We start from the raw sequence: 17,553 nt of genomic DNA, 5'->3' as shown, positions 1-17,553 counted from the left end.
GCATCATACCTCACAGTATCATTAGTGCCCACATGGATGAGAAGCATGGGATAGTAGTCAGAGGCCCTGATGATCCTCAACAACACCTCCATAACATCTCGGATACGGGCCCCCAGCAGGCAGCATACCTCCCAAGATGAAATGTCAGGGCAACAGATGGGCGCCTCCGTCCCCTTCAGAAGAGGGTCCCCGACCACCACTACTCTAAGTTTCCTCCTCACAGTGGTGGCAGCAGACTTCCCAGCCTTGGAGGTACGAGGCTTCTCCTCTGCTGTACGGAGTGATTCTTTGTTTCCTGTATCAAGTACAGCATAATGGGTTCCCAGCACCACAGTGGGAGGGTTCTGAGCAGGGGTGGAACACTGCCTGCTGCCAGAAGTAACAAGCTGCCAGTGTCCACCCTGGTCTATCTCCTCCTCCACCAGTGGTTTATCAGCTGTCCTGTGTACTGGGACAGTTATCTCAGCTGTCTCCACACGAATACTATCCAGGAACAGCTCATGCTGGTGAGGGATGGCAGAGTGATGGTGTTTAGGGTTAGCGAATTAAACCTACCCAGAGTAGTGGTTTTTTGTAATGAACAATAATGATCCTTTCCAAAGAGAAGAGTTCAGTAGTATGTTTTACTGCAAGGTGGGACATTCCTGAGGAGTAAAAAATCACTTAAAAGATTGAACATTTACAGTATTTTGTTAATGTTTATGTGCATCTCCTATGTGATAGGGTAGTGCAGGAGAAGGCCTTTTTAATTAAAAGGCAGGATGCAATATTAGATGGCATGGGGGTGACTCTATTTGCTCACCCCCATGCCATCAGCAATGACTCCCTTCCATAACAGAAAACGAACTTGACCTTTGTCATTAGTTATCTTTTCTCTGTTGGAGCCAGTCCTCTTTCTCCCATGTCAGTAATTTTTTTCGGAAACCACAATATTGTCCCCTCTCCCCACCCCCAGCCCTATGTTTTCCTCCAGGGAGGATGACAATTGTCAGGCACCTGGGCCAGAGGGTGGTTGTGGGGGCTCCACACTCCTGGAAAGGATGGGGCCTTGGCAGAAGTAGGGGTGGGCTCTCCTCCTCCCGCCAGCCCTTCAGTGCTTCCCCGGGTCTTGGAGCATGTTGCTTGGGGTTTCAGCAGTGATTTAAATGGCCTTTTAAATTGCCAGGACCTGAGGAAATTGCCCCTGTTGTCCCCATGCCCCCACATCAGTGGTCCCGGTCTCCCCTGAGTACAAACCTAGAACACAAATATGGCCCCTTGCCCAAAGTGGCAAGGGCTTTGCACAGTTACAGGTCTTCCACTCAGGGACAGGCTCAAAGAACTCAAGAGCTGCTTGAAACTGGTGTCCTCAAAATCCTTAGCCATTCATTGGGTCCAAAAAGGGACAGGAAAGGACAAACTCCTCTAGTGACCAGTAGTGCTGGCCCCCTGCATAGAGCATGTATGGAGCACTCCCACTAAGGGTTGGGTAAAGGTTGCACTTTACAAGTCCCTGTCTCTAAACACAATGCCTCCTGGTATTCCTGGTGGAATGACACACCCACCCACCCACCCACGAGTCCCTAGCATTTGTCTTGTCATTATATGTGTGCAAAGCATATTACTATCACTAGTGCAAATACCACTGATATCATGACACTTTACACCCACCTTACCCAGATGTAAATGAATGACAAGGTTGTGATGCATGAGGCCCATAAGCTTCAGTTAAAGCAGTTGTTCTTTAAATAGACCCTGCTGATCTCTGCAATACACGAAAAGACATAAAAAACCATAGAAGAGAAATGATCTTTATACGGAGGATTAATTGAAACATGATAGAATATAATAGACTTGTTAAACTTAACTGAGAAAGTTTATGATGGTTGGGAGCCCTTCCAAGGTTGTTCATCCATCCAGCCTCTTAATTCAAGAGAGGTTAATAACAATTCTCTGATTACTTTACACCACATACTCCCTTGGAAATTCAGAATATTGGCATTCTAAGACAATAAATGAAGCTATTTTAAAAAACCAAATCACCATTTTTCTATATTATTTTCAAACAGTAAAATCTTCCTTGTTGCAATTAACCCTACAAAGCTGAGCCCCTGAACCATTACACCTAAAGGACCATCAGGTACATTTATCAGAGGTATTCAAATAAAACAAAACGTGAGAGGAAAGATAGCTCAATAGAAGAGTAGCGAGTGCTTTTGACATGTCACTGAGAAACCATTAACAACTTAAAAACACCAGTGCCCGGGATAACTCTTTATGCGATCCATGGAGTGTTAATGCAGTAAGTATGTTCTTCAGCCTCTTAATAGACTAGAAGGTGCTGCTCATGTCTGAGAGCTTATGATGGCCATTCCTAGCATGCTCCTTGGTTGTTGATACAAAACGGTTTAGTGTTTCTGTTTTGTAGTGAGGCAAAGAAGCCTTTCTCAGAGGCTGAGAGAGAGAGGAACTACTCCCTTCTGCTAGGTGAGTGGAACTAGGACAGCCTTGCCCCCATATTGAAAGCTGGGGGAGAAGGCTTTGAACTCAGCTGGAGGGAATTCAGGGAGAAGTTAGAAATACCTGCCTTACTGCTGAACCCTGGAATGGGGACTGAGTTCTGCAATGCTGACCCTATGAGAAATCAATGCCAGGAAGGAGCTGCTGGGACTGCCATCTGCTGAACACCCACAGGATACAGAGGACCCATGGGTGATAGAGCCCTGTGACCAGAGTGCAGTCGGATGCAGCCCAAGGAAACCAGACATTTTTGCAAATCAAGTCAGCATGTTGTGGTGGGATCCCCCATGATCCAAAGGCCACAAATTGGGTCCTGAACTGGCACCCATTGGAACAGAGTGGTATTGGATCTCTCTACTCCCTGCTGATGACCCATCTCTGGGGGTTTAGCCCAGCCACCCATGACTGAAAAGCCTGTTTTTCTTTGCTGCCTGTCCCCGGTTGGAAGCTTGGCTAAAGACTGCTAAATACTCTGTCCCACCCAGAGGACTAGACCCTGATTCTGGTTTCCAACTGCCCATGCAAGAGATCATGGGTGACAGGTGGCTGGTTACCACCTTTGTTCATAGGGGCCGGAGCTCACCATTAGCTGATACTATATCTTGCTGATCCCCTGCTAGTGGGCTCTCATCACTATATGGGTTAGTGATGCAGAATGGCCTCTCTCCAAGGTGGAGCAAGAGACACCTCTCAAAACCACTACACTGTTCTGTGTTTTCCTGCTTACTTTACCTCCTATAATCATTTACACAGAACAGCCTATGGGGGAGAGAGAGAGAGATCCTCAAGAGAGGCACACTGCTATTCGCAGAACAGGGGTACATGTCTTCAAAGTAATTTTCAGCTATGTCGTAGAGGAAGGAATCCAGAGTCAAAGCAGGGAATAGGAAACTCTCCGAACTGATATCTGAACTGCTGCAAGGTTGAAGGGAATACTGGTGTTTGGTATGAATTCGTGTGAATGGGCAGCAGGGCCCTCTCCTGACATCATTTGCAAGAGTTCCACTTTTACTAAAAAATCCAGAAACATTGGCAGCTCAGTGAAAGTTTATTAGATTTAGTTTAAGTGCCCAATAATGTTTGATATTGAATTTCAATTCGTATTCGTGTGAGATAAGGGAGGATAATCAGTGCTCATGTAGTTGTGTACTAATGGCTGCAGGATTGCAACAGAGAATTATCAGTAGTGTTGCGTAATTGGGCAGGTGCATGTTCTAATTTAGGGTGTGGGGTCCTTCTTCTGATACACAAACTACTGACCATTGCCACAGGCTCTACCCACGAGATACTGTGAAGGAGACAGTCTCCACAAGGTCTGGCAGACAGAGCATTGAACTGGGGTTCAGGAGATGCAGGTTAAACTGGCAGCTAAGCTGCACATGCCTTGTATGACCCTGGGAATGTTACTGTCTGTCTTGTGCCTCAGTTCCCAATCAGTAAAATGGGAATAATTCTTCCCTACCTCAGAGAGGTATTACAAAGTTAAAATCTGATGCTGATTACAAGATGATCACATGCTCCATGATGAGAGCCAGACAGGCCTATCATTCTGATGGGGGGCAGGGGAGGGCAAAGTGGTCAATTTCTCTCTTGAAATGCCATGTAGTGCTGTGTGCTGCTCCACCGGCAGCTCAGAGGGAGCATGTAGGGTGGGGGCAAGGCTGACTGTCCCAAGCCCTGCCCTGTCTCTCCTTGGCCCCATCTTTTCCAGGGGCAGAGAGCCAGTCCCCACTTCCCAGCTTACCCCTGGGCCTATGGGGCCTTTTGTTGCCACTGCAGCTATATAAGTAGCCAGCTTCACTACGATGTGCATGTACAGGGAGTTATAGATCTTTGTGTCACTGTTAGCTATCACTTTATTCCATTAGAAACTACTTGCAGTATGAAAGAAAACAAACTGAATTTGTATTTGCAGGCAGTTTGGACCCAGGTCTAAATTTTTTGTCCACTAGTGCCTTCATAACTTCAGATTCACGCATTTGAGCACCTTAATATGATGCTCTGTTTCTGCATCTGGATGATGAGCAAACCATCACTTACATATAAAGACTCCAACTGTAGTTGTCTTACTTGCAAGTTTTATGGGCTAACCATGTAATCTGGTTGTTTTATTGAGGTTCTGAGGTTTGGAGTTTGGGCTTTCAGTATTGCTTTTGTTTTAATTCTGAATAGTCAACAGCGCCAGTTTTGCATACTATAGTTGTACAGTGATGGTTATTTCAGATTAATTTGTGGACAATTTCAAAATGTGAATTATCTGTGAACAGGAGGACAAGAAAAATGATGAATCATGCTGTGCCACCTCTTAATGCAGAACTGTGGAATGTGTAATTAAACATTTTGCTGCTAGTAATACACAGATGTGTTAGTGCACAAAAAAGCCTATCAAATGCATTAGCAAACAAAAGCTATATAAAAATTCCTGTAATCAAAAGACAATTTATGAATAATTCAAGTTTCCATGCATTAGAAGTCATCTGAACAAAAACACACACAGGGCACTTAACTTGTCCTGAAGAAAACTAATAAATTATCTGAATAATTGTACATAATATCAAGATAATATTTCAGTTACTTTGAAGGACAAATGGATGCCTCTGAAGGCAATTTGCAAGCTTGCTCAATTTATGCTGACAGCAATTGCTGTACAGCTGTCTGATTTAGATGGGACGAAAAAGCCAGGTTGCACTGTTTCAAATTACAAGTACGGGAGAGAAGCTGCTACGCTGCTTTTTGGTGGCATCTCTTTTGTACTCACTGACAGGAAAGGTTTTCACTGGAAAATGTACCCAGAAAAAATTGCATTTTAGCTCACAGTAATTAGTTTTATACTGATAAACTAAATTTACATTAATAGATTAGCAAATTGGCCTGGCGTTGCTTCAGCATTTCAGTGAAATAAGAGGGGTTTTTTTTGGGGGGGGAAATAAAAGGAAAAAGGATATGGTTTATGAAAATGATTGGGGGCTAATTGTGTGGGAGCAGCAGGGGTGGTTGTTGGGGTAGAGGGCACTTACTTCTCCCAGCAGGGCAGAGAGTTCTCCCTCCATGTGGCCACTGTTCTCCTCCTGTGGCTGCCCCAAGTGATTAGTCTGCCATGTTGATGTTCCCTACGCTCAGTGCCCCCAGTGGTGAGTCTGAAGTATCTCATCCCTCTTGTTGGTGCCCCTCCCATTCCATGTTCTGGGAAATCCCAGGATTTCAGACATTTCCCACTTTCCAGGAACAACCAAACCCTGACCTTAGTTTAAGTTAGGGTAAAAGGAAACTGCATACCAGAGTCTGTGTTTGTAGTTCTTATGGTTTAAGAGGAGCTCTTAAACAAATGTAGCACAGACATGCAGATCCACTCTAAAATATATAGTAGATTAAAATGTAGAATTTTTGCACAATCTTATTACTTCAGCTTTACTCTATTTGAATTCTTTGAGTCAACAAACATGTAGATAAAGATGACTCAATGGACATAGTATGCTTAAATTTTCAGAAAGCCTTTGATAAGGTCAGTCACCAATGGCTTTAAAGCAGAGTGAGACCCTCTGGTGGATCAGTAATTGATTAAAAGGTAGGGAACAAATGGTAGGAACAACGGGTCTCTTTTCAAAGCGGAGAGAGGTAAACACCGGGGTCATCCACAGAACTATGTTGGGACCACTGTTCTACATATTCATAAATGAGCTGGAAAAAGAGAGAAACCAGTGGTTCCCAAACTTTTTGGCATCATGCCCTGCTTTTGATTTTTGAGAAACCCTTATCCCCCCGCTACTTCTTTACTATCATCCAACCCCCCCTTTTAACAAAAAAAATCAATTCATAATTTAAATTAAACACAAAACCTTGATATAAAAGGTTATTTAAAATTAAAAATAAGCACAAATAGTTTTTCTTGGCCCATTGCAGGTGCCTGGTGCAGCCACAGCTGGCCAGCTACCTGAGCCCCATACCAGCTGCCAGAGCGGACTGCAACAGAGGCTTGTCCGCCTACCAGTGCTGCCAGAGCTACCCGCCCAAACCCCGCACCACCAGGGCCACCCACCCACCCCCATCAGCCACCCGAGCCAGCTGCCTGCCTAAGCCCTGTGTTGCTGGGACCAGCTGCCCACCCACCAACCCCCTGCCCCAGCTGTGGGCCAGCTGCCTGAGATGCCCACCCAGGCCCCACATTGCTGGGGCCAACCATCTGCCTGCCATCCTGAATCACCCGAGCTCCATGCTGTGGGGGCCAGCCACCTGCCTATGAGCCCAAGCTTCCCGAGTCCCACGCTGCCAGGGCCAGCTGCCTGAGCCCGATCCACTTGAACCCTGGAATGCCGGGGCCAGCTGCCCAAGCACTGTGATTCCCACAAGCCAGTTGGCCACTTGAGTCCCAGCAGCCCCGTAGGCCACCTGCCATAGCCCCTCCCATCCCACAAACCCAGGCACCACTAGCCCCCTGCTCTTACCCTGTCCCCATCTCCTGAGCCAGGCACCCCCAGCCTCCCATCTAATCCCATCCTCCTCCTCCCTCACCCCAACCCACACTCACTCATCTTTGAAGGAGGCAGCTAGCTCCATGTGGGTCTTCACCATCTGCCTCCTTTTTATAGCGGCTGCGCCAGGTCACCCACATAAAATGGCGGGGGCTGAGAGCCGGAAGCAAAGGCTGGCTCTTTTTTCTGGTGGAGCGATGATGGTGGGGGCTGGGTTGCTTCATGCCTCCCCTGGAATTTCTTCATGCCCCGCCCCCAGTTTGGGAAACCATGAGGTAAACAAGGAAGTGGTAACATTTGGAGACGTTAAAAATTACTCAAGAGAGTTAAGTCCAAAGCAGACTGTGAAGAGATACAAAGGGATCTCAGAAAACTCAATAAAATGGCAGATGAAGTTCAATATTGATAAATGCAAAGTAACGCACATTGGAAAACATAATCCCAGTTACAGGAATGATACAAAATTATGGGTCAGAGGAGCTTTACCACTCAGGAGAGAGGAGGAGAGATACTTGGTCTAAGGTGAACAGCAGTCTAGACATCAGATGGAGGGACTACAATGATTTTCACACTAAATAATTGGACAGCATTTGGTATAATCAACGCTACTCAACAGATTTTTTTTTCCCATTACAAATTTGCTATGCTTCAGTGAAAAAGGCAGAATATAAACTGAATCTGCCCCATCTGTCTCCACAACCTCACAGAAAGGACAGCCAACAGTTTTATGGTTTAGTGAAACTACCCTATTACTTTCAAAAGCAAACACTCAAAAAGGAAAAAAAACAACAAAAAAACACCCCACAAAGCTCTCAGACATCCTGACAACAAAGCAAATATAATGCAAAGACACAGAACTTCAGGATATAAATTTTGAGCAGTCCGGTTTGCATTATATTATTACGGTCAATCTGCATATTCAGACATAAAAAAAATCTCTTTTCAACTTTCTTCTTTGCCGTATTTCTCCATCTACAGCCCAAAAATTATTTACTGTGGAGACAATGGACAGTTTTTAATCTGCTCCATCAAAGCAAAATCTTCTGAAATTGTATTGGAGTATTTTTCCCTCAACACTTACGTGGGTCTCTTGTGGTTTCCTTACTTTATGATGGAATTTAAAAAATGAATGCAGGACACAAGTAACATGCCAAAACAGGCAGGAATCCTACACTTATCAACATAATAACAAAACAGTGGCAATGGAAGCTTGATCACTTAGGCCAACTAATGTCGCAGTCACTGCCTCACCAGGTGGACTTCATATTTCCCAAGAAATAGCAGTGGGACTGCCATTCCTGCTTGGGATATAAACTGTTAGACTGGATGTGAGAGGTTCCACATTCCAGTCATGAGGCAGTGGGCCATCTAGCGTAGCTCACCTGCATGTAGGTCTTGTTCTAGTATCAACAGGAACTATGTGCAAACATTGGACTTTTTTCACGAGGATGAGTTTCCCCAGTGTAGGCATGAGAACGAAACACATTAAACAAGATTTAGCACCTATCTTAGGCTGCTTCTACACATGCCACTTCCTGTCAGAGGTGGCATGGTAATGAGGCAATTCAAAGCAAGCTAATGAGGTGCTAATGTGAATATTTAGTGCCTCATTAGCATAATGGCAGCCGCACGAATTTCAGAGTGCAGACTTTGAATTGTAGATTGACAGTGTAGATGGAGGCAGCTTCAACATAAGCGCCCCATTTTGACATTCTCTTATTCCCACAGAACTAGATTGGAGTAAGGGAATGTGGAAGTGGGGCGCTTATTTCAAAGCTGCCCCCTTCTTCACTGTCTATCTGCAATTTGAAGTCTGCACTTTGAAGATCACGAATTGCCCTATTACCATGCCACCTCTGACGGGAGGTGGCAGGTGCAGAAGCAGCCTTAGAAAAGGAAAAGCCATGTATGTTGGTTGGTTGTGGTTAGCCTGCCTAGAGGCCTTGGGAATCTTTGTTTGTTTTGCTAAGTTGCCCCCGTTCAAATTAAGAGCTAAATTATATTTAAATAGTTTAATTTAGAAAATGTATATTAAATTTTCTAACATGATGTATGGGGTCCTGGTCTGTGACTGGGGCTTCTATGGTACAACAAGGAAAGAACCTCCTTCTCACTCTATGGTCCCCAGCTCCTTCATGTCCAAGGACCAGCCTACTTTAGTCTTGAACATTTATAGTGTGTTTGAAGGATGATCTTCTTGGGGGAGGAGTGTTGGCTTTTCCAAACTAATTACATGATTAACCTCTCACTGCTAAACAATTTTCCTCGGGAGGGTATGGAAGAATTCTGGTATGACAATGTGTGGCCACAAGCATTAAGCATTAGTGCATACAAGCATTAAGTGCATACAAGCATTAAGCATTAGTGCATACAAGCATTAAGGGCTTGTATGCACTAGCTCCCTACTTCGAAGGGAGGATGGTAAGTGGGGTGTTGGGAGTTTATTAATGAAGTGCTGTGGTGCATATGCAGCACTTCATTAAGCAAATCCCCCTCCCCCGCCCCTGCAACTCTGAAGTGTTAAAGTTCGAAGTGCCGGCTCACATGTAGCCACGGCTCACCCGTCGGTACTTCAAAGTGCTCGGGGTACTTCAAAGCCCCTTTGCTCCTCAAAATATGTGGCAGGAAATCCCTCTTGAGGACAACAGTGCTTCCCCTTGGAACGACTTAGGTGTGTATGCCTCGAAAAGTGCCCTGGGCTTAGTTTACGTGACAAAGTTGCATCGGTTCCACTCAAATCAGTTGTTTGTGTAATAAGTTAGTTTAAAAAATGCAAACCTCTGTGTGGACAGCCTTATTTTGAACCCATTCCTAATGTAGTTAAACTATGCTCAAATAAAATTAGAGTACGTATTCAAACTTCTACATGGTTACACTAAAAATTGATTTAAAATCACAACTTTAGCTAAAGGAGTGGAGACTGACTCATAGACACCAATGGCAGAATAGTAACAGAGAGTAAGCCATGCTAGTCTATACACTATCAAAACAAAAAGCAGTCAAGTAGCACTTTAAAGACTAGCAAAATAGTTTATTAGGTGAGCTTTCGTGGGACAGAAAGCTCACCTAATAAACTATTTTGCTAGTCTTTAAAGTGCTACTTGACTGCTTTTTGTTTCAATGGTAGAATAGCTCTGGTGTGAGAAGTATAGCTTGGGAGACCCTGGGCCAGGAAGCAGTGCAGGATCAGGGATGGAATTCCCTGAAGATTCTTTTGTTCAGCAATGTTAGGTAGCTATTCCCATAATAACTGCATATGGCCAGTGATCTTTCCTACTAGGTGGCAGAATCTATTGATCTTTTTTTGCCGCATGGTCATCTGTCCTAAGTTTTGTGTGTGTAGATACTTTCCCTACCTTTTCAGAAAGAAAGAATAAGCCTTACTGAATGGAAAAAATATGGGCCCAAATATAGAGAATCTTTATATTAAGTTAATATAACCTTGAATTCTGAGAGCAATACTAATGGCATAAAATTCTGTTTCTTTCCAAATGGAAACTGCAGTCTTTTCCTAATATAGCGGTATGGATTGGTTATTAACTACCTTGTGCCAATTTGGATAATGAGAGCTAGAATCCCTTAACTTCATAAATCATTACATTGGTGTGGTCATGCTGAGGAGAAGAGAGAAAATTAATACGAGAATCATAAGATTTGATCTCTTCAAAATATTATTTGATTAGCTTTTATTTTAAAAGCTAATTAGAAAAGTAACTCATATTTCACTGATTTAATTTTTTGTAGTCTGTATAAGAATGTGAAAATTATTTATAAAATACATGTGTGGAATACTAATTTTTAAACATTTGTTTCTGCAAGTCCTATCTCAGGCAAGACACTTACCATCCCCCACCCCTCACCTCACTCCTTCAGTTCGTGTATTTGATTTGTCAGGTTGTTTTGCAATTTTTGGACCTCTGTACTGACAGGGAGTTTGCCTGGGAAAGCATCCAAGAGGAACTCAGGTGAGTGTGGCATTTGTGGGGCTGTGTTGTGAGCTGGTGGATTGAATTTCTGTCTGTCTGTCTGAGCATTTGTTTTGTTTTGCAGTGAGGGCAGTTTGAATATCTGCCTGTGTGCCTGAGCATTTGTTTTACAGAGAGGGGTAGTTGGAAGGCGAGTTTGGCAAGTTTGCAAGATGTGAATTGGGAATGCTTTGTTCCAGGTGGGCCTCCAAGGGATGATTAGATTGGAGGCAAGGCTTTGAGCTGGGCCTAACCAGCCACAGCGAACACTGTGAGCAGACAACAGGAGCAGCTAACAGGGATTTTGCCTGGGAGTTCACCTTGATGGGTAGCCCCATAACTGTTTTTCCTTTCTTATAGGTTTGTTTCTCTTGTGCCCTTCAAGGTGGCACTAGAAACATCTAAGGGAACTCTCTGAAAATGGACAAAATGGATGGTGACATGGCTACTGAGAAGTCTGCTGTTGTGATTGGCATGGTATGTGCCATGTTTGTCTTCATCCCGGACGATAGAAAGGATTTTCTTTGTACCAAGTGCAAGCTGGTATTAGAGGACTTGAGGCTCGAATATCAACCCTCAGGTCCATCAGAGAGGGTGAAGACTTTCTTGATAGAAGGCACTATATAATACTGCAGGAACAGCAGGCTGTTCAAAACAAGAAAGAGAACTGGAAGCTTTTTATCTCCAGGAGGAGAAAACCAATTCAGGTCTCTCCAATTCCAGTGGAGTTAAGTAATTGCTTTCAGCCTCTCTGCACAGGTGACACCTCCCAGAAAATGGAGCAGAAGGAGACCCCATGGATTGTAAGGCATGGCATGTGCAGTCCTAGGGATGGGGGTGATACGATCACCACACCTAAGAGAAGAAGATGGGTGGTGGTGGTCAGGGACTCCCTCCTAAGAGGGACAGAGTCATCCATCTGCTGTCCAAGCCTAGAATCCCAGCAAGTTTGCTGCTTGCCGTGAGCTAGAATCAGAGATGTTACAGAGGCTCTTGGTGATCAGGAGGAGTCCCAGATGACTGGAAAAAGGCAAATGTAGTGCCCATCATTCAAAAAGGAAAGAAGGACAATCCAGGGAACTATAGGCCAGTCAGCCTTACCTCAATCCCTGGGAAAATAATAGAGAGATTCATCAAGGAATCCATTCTGAAGTACTTGGAAGAGGGGAAAGTGATTAAGAGTAGTCAACATGGATTCACCAAGGGCAAATCATGCCTGACCAATCTAATTAGCTTCTATGATGAGGTAACAGGCTCTGTAGACGTGGGGAAGTCAATGGATGTGATATACCTTGACTTCATCAAAGCTTTTGATGCAGTCTCCCACAACATTCTTGCCCATAAATTAAAGAAGTATGGATTGGATTTATGGACTATAAGATGGATGGAAAGCTGGCTTGATGATGGGGCCCAATAGGTAGTGGTCAGTGGCTCAATATACGGATGGTGATTGGTTTCAAGTGGAGTTCCCCAAGGATTGGTTCTAGGGCCAGTGCTGTTCAACATCTTTATTAATGACCTGGGTGAGGGACTGAATCGCACCCTCAGCAAGTTTGCAGATGACACCAAGCTAGGGGGAGAGGTAGACACACTGGTGGATAGAGAGAGGATCCAGAGTGACCTGGATAAATTGGAGGATTGGGCCAAAAGAAATCTGATGTGGTTCAACAAGGAGAAGTATAGAGTCCTGCACTTGGGACGAAAGAATCCCAAGCGTTGTTATTGGCTGGGGGCCGAGTGGTTAAGCAGCAGTACAGCAGAAAGGGACCTAGAAGTTGTGGTGGATGAAAGACTGTATATGAGTAAACAGTGTGCCCCTTGCAGCCAAGAAGGCTAACGGCATATTAGGATGTATTAGGAGGGGCATTTCAAGCAGATATAGAAATGTGTTTTTTTCCCTCTTTTCAGCTCTGGTGAGGCCACATCTGGAATATTGTGTCCAATTTTGGGACCCCCAGTATAAAAAGGATGTGGATGTGCTGGAGCAGGTTCAGCGGAGGACAACAAAAATGATTAAGGGGCTGGAGCATATGACCCATGAGGAGAGGCTGAGGGATTTGGACTTATTTAGTTTACAGAAGAGAAGTGGAGGGGTGATTTAATAGCAGTCTTCAACTTCCTGAAGGGGAGCTCTAATGAGGATGGAGAGAAACTGTTCTCAGTGGTGTCAGACAGAACAGGGAGCAATGGTCTGAAGTTACAGAAGGAGAGGTGTAGGTTGGATATTAGGAAAAACTACTTCACTAGGAGGGTGGTGAAGCACTGAAATGCATTGCCTAGAGAGGTGGTGGATTTTCCTTCTCTGGAGGTTTTTAAGTCCTGGCTTGACGTAATCATGGTTGGGATGACATAGCTGGGGTTGATCTTGCTTGAAGCAGGGGGCTGGACCAGATGACCTCCTGAGGTCTCTTTCAGCCCTACAATTCTATGATTCTATATCTGGGTCTGGACTGGAAATTCTATAGATCTGAAGAAGAAGGTCTGTCCAATGAAAACCCATCACCTAATATATCATTTTGTTAGTCTTTAAAGTGCTACATGACTGCTGTTTTGTTAGAATACAGACTACTTGAACTTTGTTCTGTATTTAGTCTTTTTAAACTGTAGTGTTTTGTGGCTATATGATTTTTAAAAGACATAGGGAATTTAAACACACATTTGCCCCTGAAATTAATGGAATGATGTATCAGAATCTACCAGGTGACTTTGAGAATCTCCACCAATATCTTCAAAGAGTGGTGGAAACATTAGTTAATCATTGCAACTACTCTTGGAGAGAGGTATGTGCCCATTAAATATGGTATTTGTACAAGCGTGTACATCTAACACAGGTACTGTTGATAAGTTATGTGTAACAAAGGGCAGGTCTATACCAACATTTAAATCAATGCAATTTATGCCACTTAGGGTGTGAAAAAGCTACCTCCCCAAGCCCGCCTCCAGTTTCCCCACTGCCCACCGGCCATGCCCTCTCAGCCTGTTGCCTTAGGCCCTGCCCACTGACTAGGCTCCATGAGTCTATCTCTGCACTTCTCTGAGTGACACAACATATGGTGACCTAAGCAGTATGTACAATGGTGTTATGATGGTGAAAGAGTATTTCCTATCTACATCAGTACAGCTGCACTTATGTAGCATGTCTAGTGTAGATAAGCCCAAAGGGAAGAAAGACAAAATATGTATCAGAGTCAATGGATGAACTCGTATTGACTTAATTTGGCAATAGAAGTCATCATGAGTTTGAGCCGTGATATAGCTATTGTTTCAATTTATCTGACATTGCTCCTACTGTTAACTAATGTTTGTCAGAAAATGCATTTTCTTGGTGGAGAGTTGTGTGTGAAAAATCTAGTACAGAAATATTTCAAATGCAAAATAAAAGTTATTTTGAAACTTACCTCAAGGCCTTTGTAGAAGTAGCTCAGGAGCCTCATGCTTCCCTTCTCTAACGACCTGAATTTCTGATCAGAGTAAATCTCCTAGTGAAGAGTGTCCTTTCTTGGAAGTACTGTAGGTGTGCTTTACGGTATGTATAGTCCATGGAGGAAAAGGGGGACATGAGAGAATCAAGCTTCTCTCCAGCAAGGCAAACCAAAATATTTCAGTTTTGAGATATTATTTCATGCCCAAAACTTCAAAACACAAACCAAAATTGCAAGCAGTAAGCTCACATTTCTTCTGAAAAAATTCAGTTGAAATCCTGAGTTTTACATTAAAAAATGACAGACATTTTTGACCAGCCCTATTCTTAACCTAATACGCTCTTCTGCCAGTACAGTATTTTACTTTTAATTCTCCTCTCTCTTCCCAAAGAAATAAAAATTATAGAGACTCCAAATCCATCCTTTTGTAGCCAGGAAGTCTACAAACATGTTCTTTTCTGTTCTCTGAAAGTTGATGCTCATTAGTCTTTGTGCACAGGTGGTGTCTGGTACAGACCTCAGGTGCCCTCACTGTTCTAATGTGCCCTTTATCTTCCCCAGTAAGGGGAACCTGCATTGCTAGATAGCACTGGCAGGAAGTTCAGTGCCAAAGAGTTGCACTTTCAACTCTGTCAAACTGAGATGAATACTTGGATCTTTCTGGAGCTTGATTCTCTGGAGGCAAATAATTGAAAGGTAATTGCCTAGGGAGGTGCTCTCCTCTTTCCCCAGGACCCTGTTCATGTCAGACCTAGTGGTAGTTTCTGAAGAGTATGCTCAGCCAGTGTATGATTTTGTGAGTGCTTGGATTGATTTTAGTCACCAGAGTGCAGGGTGTGGTAAGAGGGGCTCTGAGTCAGTTCCTTTTGTGTGTTGCTCTCAAAAACCATCTCTCTGAGGCCTTTTCTGTCTTCTAAACTTAAGCGGTACTGGCAAACCATCCTCGCGTAGATACAGTTTTGACAAACAAAACAGACCTTTCCACACACTTTTTCCCTTTATGGCGGGTATGATTGTCTGCACTACAGGTACACACTAACCTGCGTAACTATGCCAACAAAACTTTTCAGTTTAGCTGTGGTGTTAAATGGCAGCTCTAGGGACTTTTTGTTTTGTTTCAGGGAGTCTCTTGTGGAGGACTGGGAGGTTCTGGTGCTTGCCTGAAAAGAGTAGCACATTTGCCATTTTTAAATTGTAAAAAAACTAAAATCCCACTATTGGTAACACTCTTTTATCACAACTGTCAGGATTTCAGAGGGTTCTGGAGTCCATCTCACAATGATATCAGAAGCTCTTACAAAATTCAGCACTGCTGGAAGCTGGCAGAGTCTCTAGTTCTCTGCTCACAGTGTTCTTAAGGGCTGGGAGAAGGGAGCAGAGTCCCGCAGCTGGTGCAACTCTGCTTCCTCCTCCCACATCCTCTCCTGTGGGAAACATGGACAGGCTGGCACCTCTGCTCCTCCCTCCACCCAGCGTCCCCAGGCGTGGCAAGGGGGTGTGTGAAGAACCCTGGAAATGGCTCTCACCAGCCTGGGACAGAGGAAATGAGGACAGAGACCCTAGGCTTGTGTGGATGTTTGCGGTGGGGGAGGGGGGATGTTAAAGAGCCATAAGAAGAGCAGGGTTACGCTGTGGAGCAACAGCCGATTGTGTGGGGAGGGAATGTTGCCATATCTGAGGAAGGAGAGCAGATGTGGGAAGGAAGAATAAACTGAAAATGAATTATTTTTTAGCTATTTGGACATGGTATTGTGATTTTTAAACCCTTACATTTAATTGTAATTCCTGGATAATATCTACACACAGTTATCAAAATTATAGTAAGAAGAATAATTTAAAATTCATTTCAAATACTTTGTGACTGAAGAGATCATTCAGAAATACTAGACATTACAAGTGTAGTTACTGCACTGAAATACAGAAAGTTCTAAAAAGTGGCTGATGATGTAAAGATATTCTTGCATGTGAAACAATTTGCATCACCTGTAAATCTTATTGGAAAACCTGATACACAGGGTTCCATATATGTTTGTTGTTTATTTTCTGGCTCCATTTCATAGACCCTGTGCAGTATATTTATAAATATCATTGAATGAAATAAGTTTTTCATCATATTTTAACTTTATCACCCTAAGGAGATGCCTGCTGAATCCTTACGTTGGAAGGTTGCCTGGAATTTAACATTAGTACACCTCCCTTTTTCCCACCAACCTGGATGCCTTCCACCAGCCCTTCTCTTCAGTTTTGACAGGATACCTTTGCGGGGACATCCATCCTAATAATGAGATACCATTAATAGAAGCATTTGAATTACAGTGAGATCAGTCTCTTTCTACCTAAAACAAGACAAAGTAAAACAAAGACTATCAAAACAAAAAGGAGTCAAGTAGCACTTTACAGACTAGCAAAATGGTTTATTAGGTGAGCTTTCGTGGGACAGACCCAATTCTTCAGACCGTGGTCTGGCTATGGTCTGAAGAAGTGGGACTGTCCCACGAAAGCTCACCTAATAAACCATTTTGCTAGTCTTTAAAGTGCTACTTGACTGCTTTTTGTTTTGATAGTGTATAGACTAGCACGGCTCCCTCTTTGTTACTAAAACAAAGACTAAACCACTTTTCATCTTCTCCATTCTAACTGTGGGAAGAAGTTTGTGTGTGGGTGGGGGCTCAGGGCTTAGGCAGAGGGTTGAAATGCATGGGGTGCAGGCTCTGGGGTGGGGCCAGGAAAAGGAGTTTGGGTGTAGAAAGGGATCTGAGCCGTATGTTCTGGGTGCAGGAAGGGGGCTGAGGTTTGGCATAGGGGGTTAGGGCATGGGAGGGCGTGTGGGATCCAGGTAGCACTTACCTATGTCTGCTTCCAAGAAATGGCCAGCAGGTCTCTGCCCCCTGCATGGCCACAGGCACCACCCCCACAACTCCCATTGGTTGAGGATCTCCCCCAATAGGAACTATCCAACCAGTGCTTAGGGCAGGGGCAGTGCATGGAGCTTCCCTGGTACCTCCATTTGCTTAGGATCTATACCGGCTCCTACCCAGGAGCCATGCAGAGTCAAGGCAGGTATAGAGCCTGCCTTAGGCCCATTGAGCTGCTGACTGGACTTTTAATGGCTTGGTTGGCAGTGCTGGCCAGGACCACCAGGTTCCCTTTGTGACCAGCTGTCAAAAACCACGTACCTGGCCACCCTGCTTTCTTTGC

General features: G+C 44.1%; 1 protein-coding gene across 2 annotated transcripts in view; it reads left to right on the top strand.

Moving 5' to 3' along the window:
* DPP6 (dipeptidyl peptidase like 6) overlaps window positions 1-17,553 on the top strand; it is a 612,774-nt gene that overhangs the window by 139,977 nt on the left and 455,244 nt on the right. The gene's annotated exons all lie outside the window — the stretch shown is intronic.

Source organism: Carettochelys insculpta, chromosome 2 (assembly GCF_033958435.1).
Source record: "Carettochelys insculpta isolate YL-2023 chromosome 2, ASM3395843v1, whole genome shotgun sequence".
Classification (NCBI taxonomy): domain Eukaryota; kingdom Metazoa; phylum Chordata; order Testudines; family Carettochelyidae; genus Carettochelys; species Carettochelys insculpta.
The sequence above is the reverse complement of the archived record's forward strand: the minus strand, read 5'-3'. Positions and strand labels throughout refer to the sequence as shown.